Genomic DNA, 11,447 nt, shown 5'->3' on the forward strand with positions numbered 1-11,447 from the left:
GGCTAAATTGAACCATGTCTTACATAATATCTTGTAAGCAAGGTAAAGAAGTGCAATAACATGTTTCAAATAAGCACTATATTGAGCGATATAATATCGATACCTTGAACTATAATAGAGGGCAAATTAGGGGCAACTTTAATAAAAAGCTAAATTGAACCATATCTTACATAATATCACGCAAGCAAGGTAAATAAGTGCGATAACATGTTTCAAATAAGCACTACCTTGAGCGATATTATGGCTCAGTTATCTTGTTCATACTATTTCATAATTTGAGAAGAGTGGTAAAACTTTCATTAGGTAAAATTAAATTCTTCAAAACCAGTTTATTTGTCGGGTAAGGCTAAAAAGGAGAGAAAGATGACTATGGTTACGCCTTTCATCCGATAAATTAACTTGTTTTGATGATTTTAACTGCATCTTTAATGTAATTGGCACTGATACTAATTCGTCACATTTTGATAGCGATTTTTCACATAATTCATCATATCAGGGTGGGTTGATGTGAAATGTGCAAATAAACGATTAATTTTTAACGATACATCATGATTCATATGTTGGCTATTTACAAATAATAACTAGAGATTTGTATTCACGATAATTCAAATACGAGATTTATAAATCGGGAATCATCATGTAGGCAAAGAAAAAGTTTGTATGAAATATGTTTGCATGGCAAACAAACTTTTCATACATGTTTCAATGCAACCCCAGTTTATTGTTCTATTATCAGAATCGGGACTCTATTTTATTGAAATTAAGTCGAACAGAAATTGAAAATAACCCATATCACCAGCACCTGGCAACTAGTTATTAATATCATTCATTTTATGTTAACGAACCAAATTATTAACACACCACCTGCGAATTTTCCGAACTCAGAAGTTCAGTTAATAAATATTTACCGTTTGGATAATGATACCATGAAAGTAACGTACGTATTAACATGCATGACCTTTCACACCTGTCTTTCTAAATATATTCCCTTATATTTGTTAGAACTATTTCCTCAGTAAGGAGTTGCATGTTTCGATTCTTTCTACTTTTAGTGAAGCATGTTGCATAACATAATAGAAGACACAAGTCTGCAAATTTGATGATTAAAAAACTTAATTGCTTCATAAGTAGTTGCATAATATTCATTTCTCATTTTAATACTTTAAGGTGCAATAATTATATATATATATATATATATATATATATATATATATATATATATATATATATATATATATATATATATATATATATATATATATACTATATATATTTTTTTTTTTTTTTTTTTTTTTTTTTTTTAATAATATATTTTAATCCAATCAGCTTATTTTTCTTTTTTCTAGTTTAAGAATCGATGATGCAATATAATTTAATATTAAATTGATTTCCAATATTTGAAATAGTAATTATTAATTCTTATTTGGGTCGCTTCCATAATTCAGTGTAATTTGTTAACCACCAAAAAAAAATTTTTTTTTTCTTCTTAATCTTAGAAAATTCACTCATTAATTTCTTTCATCGTGGGCATTAGTCGACGCTTTCAGACAAATTTCTGACATTAAAAAAAAAATTGAAAGGAAAGTGAAAACAAAGCTCGCAAATGCATGTTTTTCTTAGAATTATTTTTCGGAGCAAAAAATTTCACCTTTTCGTAATTTAAAATTGTATTAAATATCAAAGTTACATTTTAAAAAAATTACAAAAAACAATTAGGAAAAATATTAATTTTTGAGTAAATAAATACAGCTGTCCGGAAATTGATGCTATGTCTGTTATTACAAACTCATTTACAAGTTTCAAACAACAGAATTGGAATTTTTGAATAGCAACAATTGTTTATTAGTGAAGAATGTTTAAAAAAAGAAATTCAAACCTTGAATACTAACAGCAATTTGGAATGTTTTAACGTTGGTTGATAAAGTAGAAGCTTTCGGTGGTTTAAGTATTTTAGTTTATTTCTTTTTGTTTTTATTATGTAATGTCTATTACTATAATTAAATGTAAATATAAAAAACAACTTATTTATTTACACAACGTGATAATTCGATCTAATAGGTATTTAAATAGAGTTACATAATATCTATGCTGAAATTTTTAGCTTCATGAGTTTTTGTTCTTTAAAGTGTCTCTTACAGACATGACATTATTGACCAACGGAACATTATTTAAAGGGTTTAAGGTAGGACAAAAAGTTTTTTAGGGAATTGGGTACTTGCACTTCAAGAAGAAGATCATCGATACCCATACATGTGTTAAAGTCGAGCTGAGTCTCTCGACTATGTCACTAATGTTAATTAACGTGAAGTTAATTAAATACAACGTCGTATCGAACATTGAATTTGTTAAAATATAATCATTTCTCTTTTACCTGTTTAGATTATTATCTGTTTAGCTATTTTTTTATAACCGTGATATATTTTTCTTTTGCGTACATGACTAAGAATCGCGCCTATCTTTATTTTAAGTAAGAAATATTCAGTAAAAGAATTGAAATCTTCGTGAAAGAAAAAAGAATGCGCCCTTTGAGTAAATTGATACTTGGCGGGCTTGGTTTACTAGAAATAGAATGAAAAGAGCAGTTGATAACGTAAACAAATGCCCCGTTTCAACAACCTATCAGAATCGAGATACCCACACTACGTCGCTTGCAAGTACTCCATCGTAGAAAAACTCTTTACAGCGAAACTTAGTAGAGTATTGCAAGAACTCTTTCGAATAAACTTAATTCAGAATTTGATTAATTATTTAAAAAACTTACGTAATTCTTTATATCAATTTACTGGCCGGAATAACCTGGTTGGTAGGGCACTGGGCCCATGTCCAAGAGTTCGTGGGTTCGATCCCATCCGGTGTAGTAAATGGTGACTGATGCACGTTAAATCTGTCGAGTCGCAAAGTCCTCCATGTTCCCATAACAAATCAATACCTCTGGGGGTACTGATCCAGGAGCTTTCTTGTCTTCTGGATTGGTTCAAAATTACAAGGCTGCAGAGTTGAACATTAGTATTCGTAAACCCTAAATTAGGTCGGCTGTTCAACGACGGATATAAAATAAAATAAAATATCAATTTACTGTACTTATAACCATAAGACTAAATTATAAATTTGCTTTTGGGTAAATCATAAATAGTAATAATACATACTTGTTACTCTGTCCTTATAGTCTTAAAAATTTTATTAGTACAGTCAAATTAGGCGAAGATTTGACCAAACTCAGACATTCAAAATAACAAGCCGTTTCTTAGGGCTATTACAAGCCTTTGGGATTTGCTTAGAGAGGTATTATATGAAAATCCCACGAAATTCTGTGATGGGTTTGGTAGTCGGGAGGAGAACTTAAATATTGATATTTAAACAAATGAAGTAATGTATTCAACGTATTTTTAATGCTTAATCGAATTAAATCAAACTCGAAACAATAGAACAAATAGTTTAGAAGGTGTAAGGGTCTTATGTACAAAAAGTACTTGTTTGTACTTGGACATATTTCCAATGCTATCTAGAAAAGTAAAATATTATTTCTATTATATTTTTTATGCTGAATTAAATTAGACTATAAACAAGTTTATAGAACAAATAATTCAAAAGGTACAAGTTTATATATGTCTTAAAATGTACTTTTTTTTGTCACGCATTTATGTATACACTTTACATTGCTACCAAGGAACTATCTGAACATGTAAGGTACAATCGGACTAATAATTTAGAAGTCAAATGCGTTTTATGTACAAAAAGTACAATTTTGTGCTTGCACTTATTTACACATCTTACATTAACAGACAAGTGCGGTGCTGTTTCCTATTTATTTTTTCTCGTTTAATCGAATGAGACCATACCCGAATCAATAGTGCTTGTTGTTCTGAATGTCTATCTTAAACCGTAATATGACAATACTATATTGAAATTAATGTTTCTCTAAATTTGAATACATGTTTTATTTATTGCTAAAATTCTAACAATATTATAATTGAGTTTTTATGAAATAACTTCATTGTAAATATCTAATGCTAACAAAATTAAAGTATTTCCTGAAAATATAAATCAATTAAAAACCTCTGTTACTCTATTATTTAGAAAAAATTATTATTGCCATTGTAATTTATTATTTTAAACTTCCAAACAATGCAAAAATCGTTAAAAGGTTTTGTTTCTTTTAAAAGATTGTTGAAATGACGCCAGCTGTAAAGCAAAAACTTCAGAGAGACGTCGAATGAAATGGTGAGAAGGAAGAGGAAAATAAAAGAGAGTGAAAGGTAATTAATATTTCTGCAATTTCAATTTTGACAAAGCGCACTTTTGTTCGTTGAATATTTTTAAACAATATAAGTAATAAAAAAGATTTATAAGAACTGTATAATGAACATATATGGCAGCGTTACTTTTAAAAAGTAACGAGTAAAAGTACAAGTATTTTTAAAAAAAGTAACGAGTAAAAAGTGAAAAGTTCGTATTTTTAAAAGTAACGAGTAAAAAGTACAAGTAAAAGTACAAGTACTAAACAAAAAAAGTAACGATTTAAAAGTACATTTCTAGGAAATCGAAAATTCAAAGTAACCTAAAATTTTATTGAATAATATTCTTACGTTCTTTAATGTTTTTGCAAAATTGTTGTTATTTATATAATTATTTTTAATTTTGAAAGTTACGGACATTAATTTATTTTTAAATTCGGAAAAATATTATAATATAATCGTATAATATAATTTTAATATCAAACTTTTTATGGATTTGCACGAAAAAGAAATTTTATCTATTGATTTTAATTTTTAGTTTATTATTTTTATTTATTTAAATTACCATTGATTTAAAATTGTTTTACTCTATAGAAACGCGTTTTAAAAGCACAAACATAAACAAAGCAAACACGGGGTTTCAAATAGCTTTGTGATCTTTGAGCTAGTAATTGAATGTGCAGTATAAGTTGAAACAGAACAGTTTACAGTTTTATTTGTAACAATGTCTTATGCTGAAGTCATGCGAGAACATCATTTTCCGAACATTTCTGCCAAACGGAATAATTAAAATTTGTAAACGAATTTTAGTATCAGCGGCTAAATTAATACCTTCGAGTTTTCAAGAGTTAAAATAGTAATTATAATAGTTTTCAATAGCACTAGTTCTGAAGTTCTTAAAGATTTGACTGGGAGTTGTTTGACAAGGTCAGGCATAAACATGATTTTAGTAAAAAATGTACTAGGTAAAAATGCATTTAGCTAAAAATGTATTGAGACAAAAATGTGTTATTAGTGAGTTCAAAAAGAGAATTGAAAAACGAAAAAACAAAATCCAACATTTTTGATTTAAAATGTATTAAATAAATGCATAAAACTCGAAAATGAATGAAAATAACTTGCTAATTAATATTTTTATTCATTTTGCGAAATAATTGCATTTTGAAAGTGGTGTCACTGAGTCTGCTGCGAGAATTTCTCAGAATGTGCTTAGCCACGCTGAATAAGCGCTCCACGGGAGCACTAGAAAGTACTGCAGTATTATATTTCACATATAATTTTTTTGCGATTGGATATCGATTCAAAATTGATATGCTTTCCGTTTCGACATTTGAGCTCATGTATGCCATAAATTCTTCTGTCGCTGATGATTGGCATGATGTTTTCAGCTTTAGAAAATTTAAAATTCCTGGGTTTTTTTCTGTTACGTTATTAGTTATAGCAAGGTGTTATCAGCTTGGACAATTCTTTCCAATTTTTTTGCAGCCTCCTCCCTAGCTTTCTCTTCCAACCAATTAAATTTGATGCACGGTACAAATAAAATGCAAGGTACAAGATGAAATTAAAAAAACATAAGCATTTTTTTTAATTTAATTTTTTTTAAATTTTTTTTTTAGAAAGCTTGCCGAGTTTTAGAAAAAAGTAACGATTTCATTCGGCATTTCCGTTACAAATACTTGTACTTTTTCCCTAAAGAAGTAACGAAAGTACAAGTAAAAGTACTAAATTTAAAAAGTAACGAAGTACAAGTAAAAGTACATACTTTTTACTTGTACCGGCGGTACAAGTAACGAAAGTAAAGGTACTGCCATATATGATAATGAATAAAAATTCGTCTGCTATTTGAACTAGAGAACTACTGCAGTTTAAACAAATTGCACTGTTATTTAGAGACCTTTTTTGAAAGAAAAAGAATATTAAAATGGATTTTATCATCGTCATAATTTCTTTTGCAGTACCTGATGAAAATATTTTTCCGATTATTAATTCTTTTTTTTTTTTTTTTTTCAGAGGAAAGAAAAGGGTTTCAGTAAACGATAGGGCTGGGCGTGCCCAAGGAGTCCAAAGAAAAAAATGGCTTCTGACGCAGAGAAGATACAGCCAAAATAAACCATGAAAAGAAGAATTATCTACGACTCTTGAGATAAATCAAATCAACTAACTTCTCTGCTCGCGCAAAATCGGAAACTAATTAAGATTGTTTCTAAAAATCATTGAAATTAATAAATTGAAAATCTAAAATGATGAACTTTTCGTTACCTTTTTTACTTTCATGTTGAAAATTCGAAGATAATAACCATATCATGTAACACGAATATATGTGTAGAGTAAAAATTAATAATGTAATATATCGTAACGACCTCCGTTAATAGATAATTAACGAATCCTTTTAAAAAATGAAGTGAAAAAAAAATATCGACATTAGGGGTTTGAACTTAATATTTAAGTGAGGAAACAATAAAAACGCTATCGAAATCTAACGAAGCACTACGGATGAATGGGTGGATGGACAAAACCAGTTTGATTGTCTGATGAAAGATAAGTTGATAGGGAATTATTAGAAATATCTCCAAGCTTCATCGGGTAATCAAATGGTTTTGATGTTTCCGGTCTAACCTTCCTCCCTAACGAATGGAAATCATTTTCTGCTTTTTTCTGAGCTTAAATGTTCATGTGTGACCTCTTATGTGTGTACTTTTTTTGGAGTTCGTTCGAAAAATTTACTTCAAGGATGGTTATTACGAAGTAACCTGTAAATATCTGATTTTCAGGTCTAATAATTCAGAGGATATCAAGGAAGTCGTCATAACCATTTTAGGAAGAACATAATATTTGTTTTTTAATATTTTATACACTTTTTAGAAGTCTTATAACTTGTAAATTGGTTTAAGGCTAATTTTTATTATTTAAGGGTACACTTTTAAATGCTTAGAGGAGGAAGTATGTCTTTTTTTCTTTTTTATCGCATTTTGTTTATTAAAACAACCCTTTTTATATTGAGATTGAATCTGTCTTCATAAAACAAGGCTAGGAAAGTCTTCTGAAATCGAGGATGAATCATCATTCGCAAATCAATAGCAGAAAGCGTTCTCAAACCGAAGATAAATTGGCCTTATTAAGGTCTATTTTAGATTTTATGACCATCATGGAAACAAGGTATATTTGCGCAGGCTTATATATACCTTCTTTAACATTTTAAAAGTGAAGATTGGCCTGATCATTAAGTTTTCAACTCAGACAAAATATTGCATTTGAGAGCCTAGACAAAAGTATAATGAAAATTTTAAGAAATGTCTTATAATACATGTAAATAAAAGCCAAAAAATGAGATTTTTTTGTTATAGATTTTTGGCTTTAATTAATCTTTAAGGGATCAGGCTTTCTATTCTAATATTTCCACTAAGTTTAAAAAAAAGGATTGATTGTTCAGTTTTTCTATGCTAACCAAATGAAAATGAAAATACTTTTGCCGTAAGGTTGCTCACTACCTGGATTAGTTAAGTCAATTGTTAACTGAAAGTAATGTTTTACAAATATGATTCTAACGATCATATTTACGTAATCGATCATATTTCGTAACGATCATAGCGATCATAACGAATTGACAGATTTGCATCGTATTCACAAATGATAACAAAAAAATGCAATTCGAATTAAAAAAATATATTTTATTTAAGAAAAAAAATAGAGAAGTCTTATTTGAATTTTGTGAGAAAGTCCTTATCACCTTTGCGGGTTGAACACTTTTGCAATAATTTAATTAAATTACAATAATTTATTAATTATTTACAATTATTATTAATTACCACGGCGCCATTGCTAACCAAAAATTTATGGTCGGCGATTTAGCTTTGTTTAATAAAATGTTGTGTTTCCAATCAAACTACCATATTTTTCCTATAGTTCTGAGTTTTCAGCTGACCAATATTAAAAATGGGTAACAATAGTTTCAGACTTTATGAGGGAGATAGATGTACATTGTATCACAGAAACACAAAAATCTATGTCAACCGATGTTTTAACATCTCTGTATATTTTTGACTGAAGCCTTGGGTTGGTTTTCCGAAGAAAAAATTCTTGAATCAGGGATAAAATAAATTTTTAAAAAATATCCCATGTATTATTTAAACCCAAATCTCTTTAATAAACAAATGAATGTTGTGTTGGAAGAATGGGCAAAATTCAAGTTAATGTTCGCTTCACTAACACTGACTCAAGTGCTATACTCTGTTGCAAGTTAAGAAAAAGCCATTATCCCTATGGAGATAGCCTGTTTGCATCTAATAAATGCACGCCAAATGGATGCCAAGCTCCCAGCGTGATCGAATATCAACATCGCCAACTCTTGAAACGACATTGTGGATCCTTACATTTGTTTGCTTTCTAAATCGTGTGAAATGAAGAAAACAAGGCTTATTGAATAATCAAATAAAAAGCAATAGGAATTACTAAAAATAATATCTAAAAATCGTAACAAATATCATAACGCCTTTCTGTTCTCATTTAAAGAAACTGATGAAAGAATAATAAATATTGTTTCTTGCAGACGATTTTCTTTTACGGAGAAACAAAAGTAAAAATTCTTTATCTCGCATTTGATTAGTCAAAGAAATGTCAGCATAAGACGAGTCACTTTTCGTGATCCAATCAAATCCAATACTCTTGCAAAGTCATATAGTTGTTTATACTTTAAGAACAACAAATGTTCTCCTTAATTATCGAAACATGTCGCCAAGTCTGTGATTCCAGTAAGACTACGAAACTATAACCTTTTATTATTATTTCAATCTCATATATCGTAAAAGATAGCACAAATCAAATTTCTGTCAGACGTAGTTAACTTTTAAAAGCATTTATAATGTTTTGAAGCATATTTGTATAACTTGATAACGAAATAAAACGAAGCTATAAGCAGTCGAGGATGATTACTTAAAACCTATCCCACGATGGTCTTTCCTTAACTTGCAACAGAGTATAGGAAAGTTTTATAAAGAAGAATGCTCAGCGAGATTCCCGAATATGTTCCAGATTATAAAATTTTGGGGCTATCATATAAGTGATCACAGATTCCTGCGAGACAGGCTTCAGCTGTCAGAATCTCTTTGAAGACTTTATACACTTCATGATTTGCTCAAAATTTCGATAAATTGTACTCCCTCCTAGAGGGTTTGACACTAGGCCTGAAAATAACATATCGCTCATTTGATGAAACAATGACGTAACTAATAATTACTCTAATTATCAGTTACATCATGGTTTCACCAAATAAGCTATATGGTATTTTAGTGTTGAAAGACAGCGGTATACAAATACCAAGTGTTAAAAAGTATGGAAATATTTCAGATGACTTAATTTTATGATTTTTTTTTTTTTTAGATATTTTAATGGCTTTTAATGATATTTGGATTACATTGGAAACATCGAAGCTTTTTCTTCAACTAACATCAATATTTTTTAGTAATAAACTGGTTGCAGTTTTTCATTTCCTACATTCTTTTATGGTTTTGGTCACCAAAAAGATGTTTATGCTACATTTGTAAATATTTTGAAAATAGTAGCGAGCAAAAATTTTAGTCTAGATAGTACTTTTGAACTGAAATTAGGTTTATTTATATATTTCACGTCTACATCCCAAGTGCCCGCCATTAAAAAAAATAATAAATAAAAAAAAATCAAGTATAAATTAAAATTAAAAAAAAATAAATAGTTGCCTAAAAATTGCTATGAATTCTTTCAAAATTGCTATGAATTCTTTCAAAATAAACACTTAGAACTTTAAAGAAAAAATGTTGGAAATATTATTTAAATTTTTAAATATGCTTGAATAACTAATGAAAATTAGAAATTAAAATAGGCTTAATTAAAGCAATTAGAGTAATTAATTTGAAATATGATTGAAATTTCTAAACGCCATCAGTATTGTTGGATTAAAGTAACTTCTAAGGCCGTATTCCAAATAAAATTTATTTAACGATTTCATGTTATTTCATTTAGAAATTATAAGAAATGGATATTTTTATAAAATTAAGGCATAAAAAACCACAGAGCATGATATAAGCCTTATTAAATATTGTACATCAAAAAAATTATATCTCAAGTATAACTTGTTAGTCAGCTTGTAAAAAAAGCTTGTCTTTTTTCCTTTGCATAAAGTTAATCTTTCTCGAGGTTTTGAGTTCAAATTGACTGCAGACACGATTATTCACCATATCATTGCCTATGTAATTAGAGAAAAATGTCTTGTCTAGCGCTAGCGTTTGTATCATAAAACTACAATTTTTATTCATTTTAAACGTATACATTATTAAGACCATTTATCAAATAAAGAAACAAAAAGACTTATTATTTTTTTTAAATATACATTTATAAGCACGGTTATTTTACGTAAATAACCTTTTCAAACTTTGAATAAAATTCTCAATAGCGGTATTCGCTTTGTGTTGTAATAATTATTTCCTGCAAAGTTTTCATTTTTAATCGCTTAGCAAAACTGCAAAATGTTGTAATGCTTTTTTTTTTATTTGCGTCGTTTTTCATGTGTGTTTGAAAGGAATGAAATTATTCACATAATGTACTTCATCTTTATTTAATAGCTATATCGCTTTTTTGTAGTTTTTTAGCATTAAATTAAATGATGAAAAAAGTTTTTTTTAAAGAAAAAAACGTTATTTTTTACATATATATATATATATTGAATTTTAAGATTGGCAATTTGGCTATAAAAAGTTGCTTAAGCTTGATGTCGTGTTTAGGAAATCTTATTTTTTCATAATATTAATAATGTTCAAACAACTTTGGATTATTTGCATTAATTTCTTTTTTTACTTATTTTCTTTCTTTCTTTTTATAATTCTTTTTATCATTTAATAATTTATTTGAAGCTTGGCTCTCTCGAATTTCCGTATACCATCCCCCCCTCCTAATGATTAATTTTTATTGACGTTTTTAAATTAAATTTAGTGGGATATTCATTTCAAATTTCTTTCTTTCATACCATTGAAATATTGGGTTAGATATTGAGTATTTGGAATTATTCAATTAAAATAATTATTATTTATTTAATTAATACTATTGCGTGAGTATTATATCAGCACTTTTGATTACTCCGATTTTAATGTAGTGAAATTAATGATGTAAATCAAAAAATCGCTAAAAACTACATTTTTTTTAAAATTTTACACAGTTGGTAAATTATTGTTACTAATTAATTTG

General features: G+C 28.2%; 1 long non-coding RNA gene across 2 annotated transcripts; it reads left to right on the forward strand.

Moving 5' to 3' along the window:
- Positions 1-833: 833 nt before the first annotated feature.
- LOC122269873 (uncharacterized) lies at positions 834-6,413 on the forward strand. 2 transcript variants are annotated; one of them, XR_006225444.3, is made up of 3 exons: positions 834-937; positions 4,164-4,256; positions 6,246-6,413. It is a non-coding gene; the product is annotated as an uncharacterized LOC122269873 (long non-coding RNA). The 2 variants fall into 2 exon arrangements; XR_011636624.2 differs by lacking the exon at positions 834-937 and adding an exon at positions 1,645-1,945.
- The last annotated feature ends 5,034 nt before the right edge of the window (positions 6,414-11,447 follow it).

This window comes from Parasteatoda tepidariorum, chromosome 1 (assembly GCF_982258835.1).
Source record: "Parasteatoda tepidariorum strain Cologne lab strain chromosome 1, Ptep-v5.0, whole genome shotgun sequence".
NCBI lineage: Eukaryota > Metazoa > Arthropoda > Arachnida > Araneae > Theridiidae > Parasteatoda > Parasteatoda tepidariorum.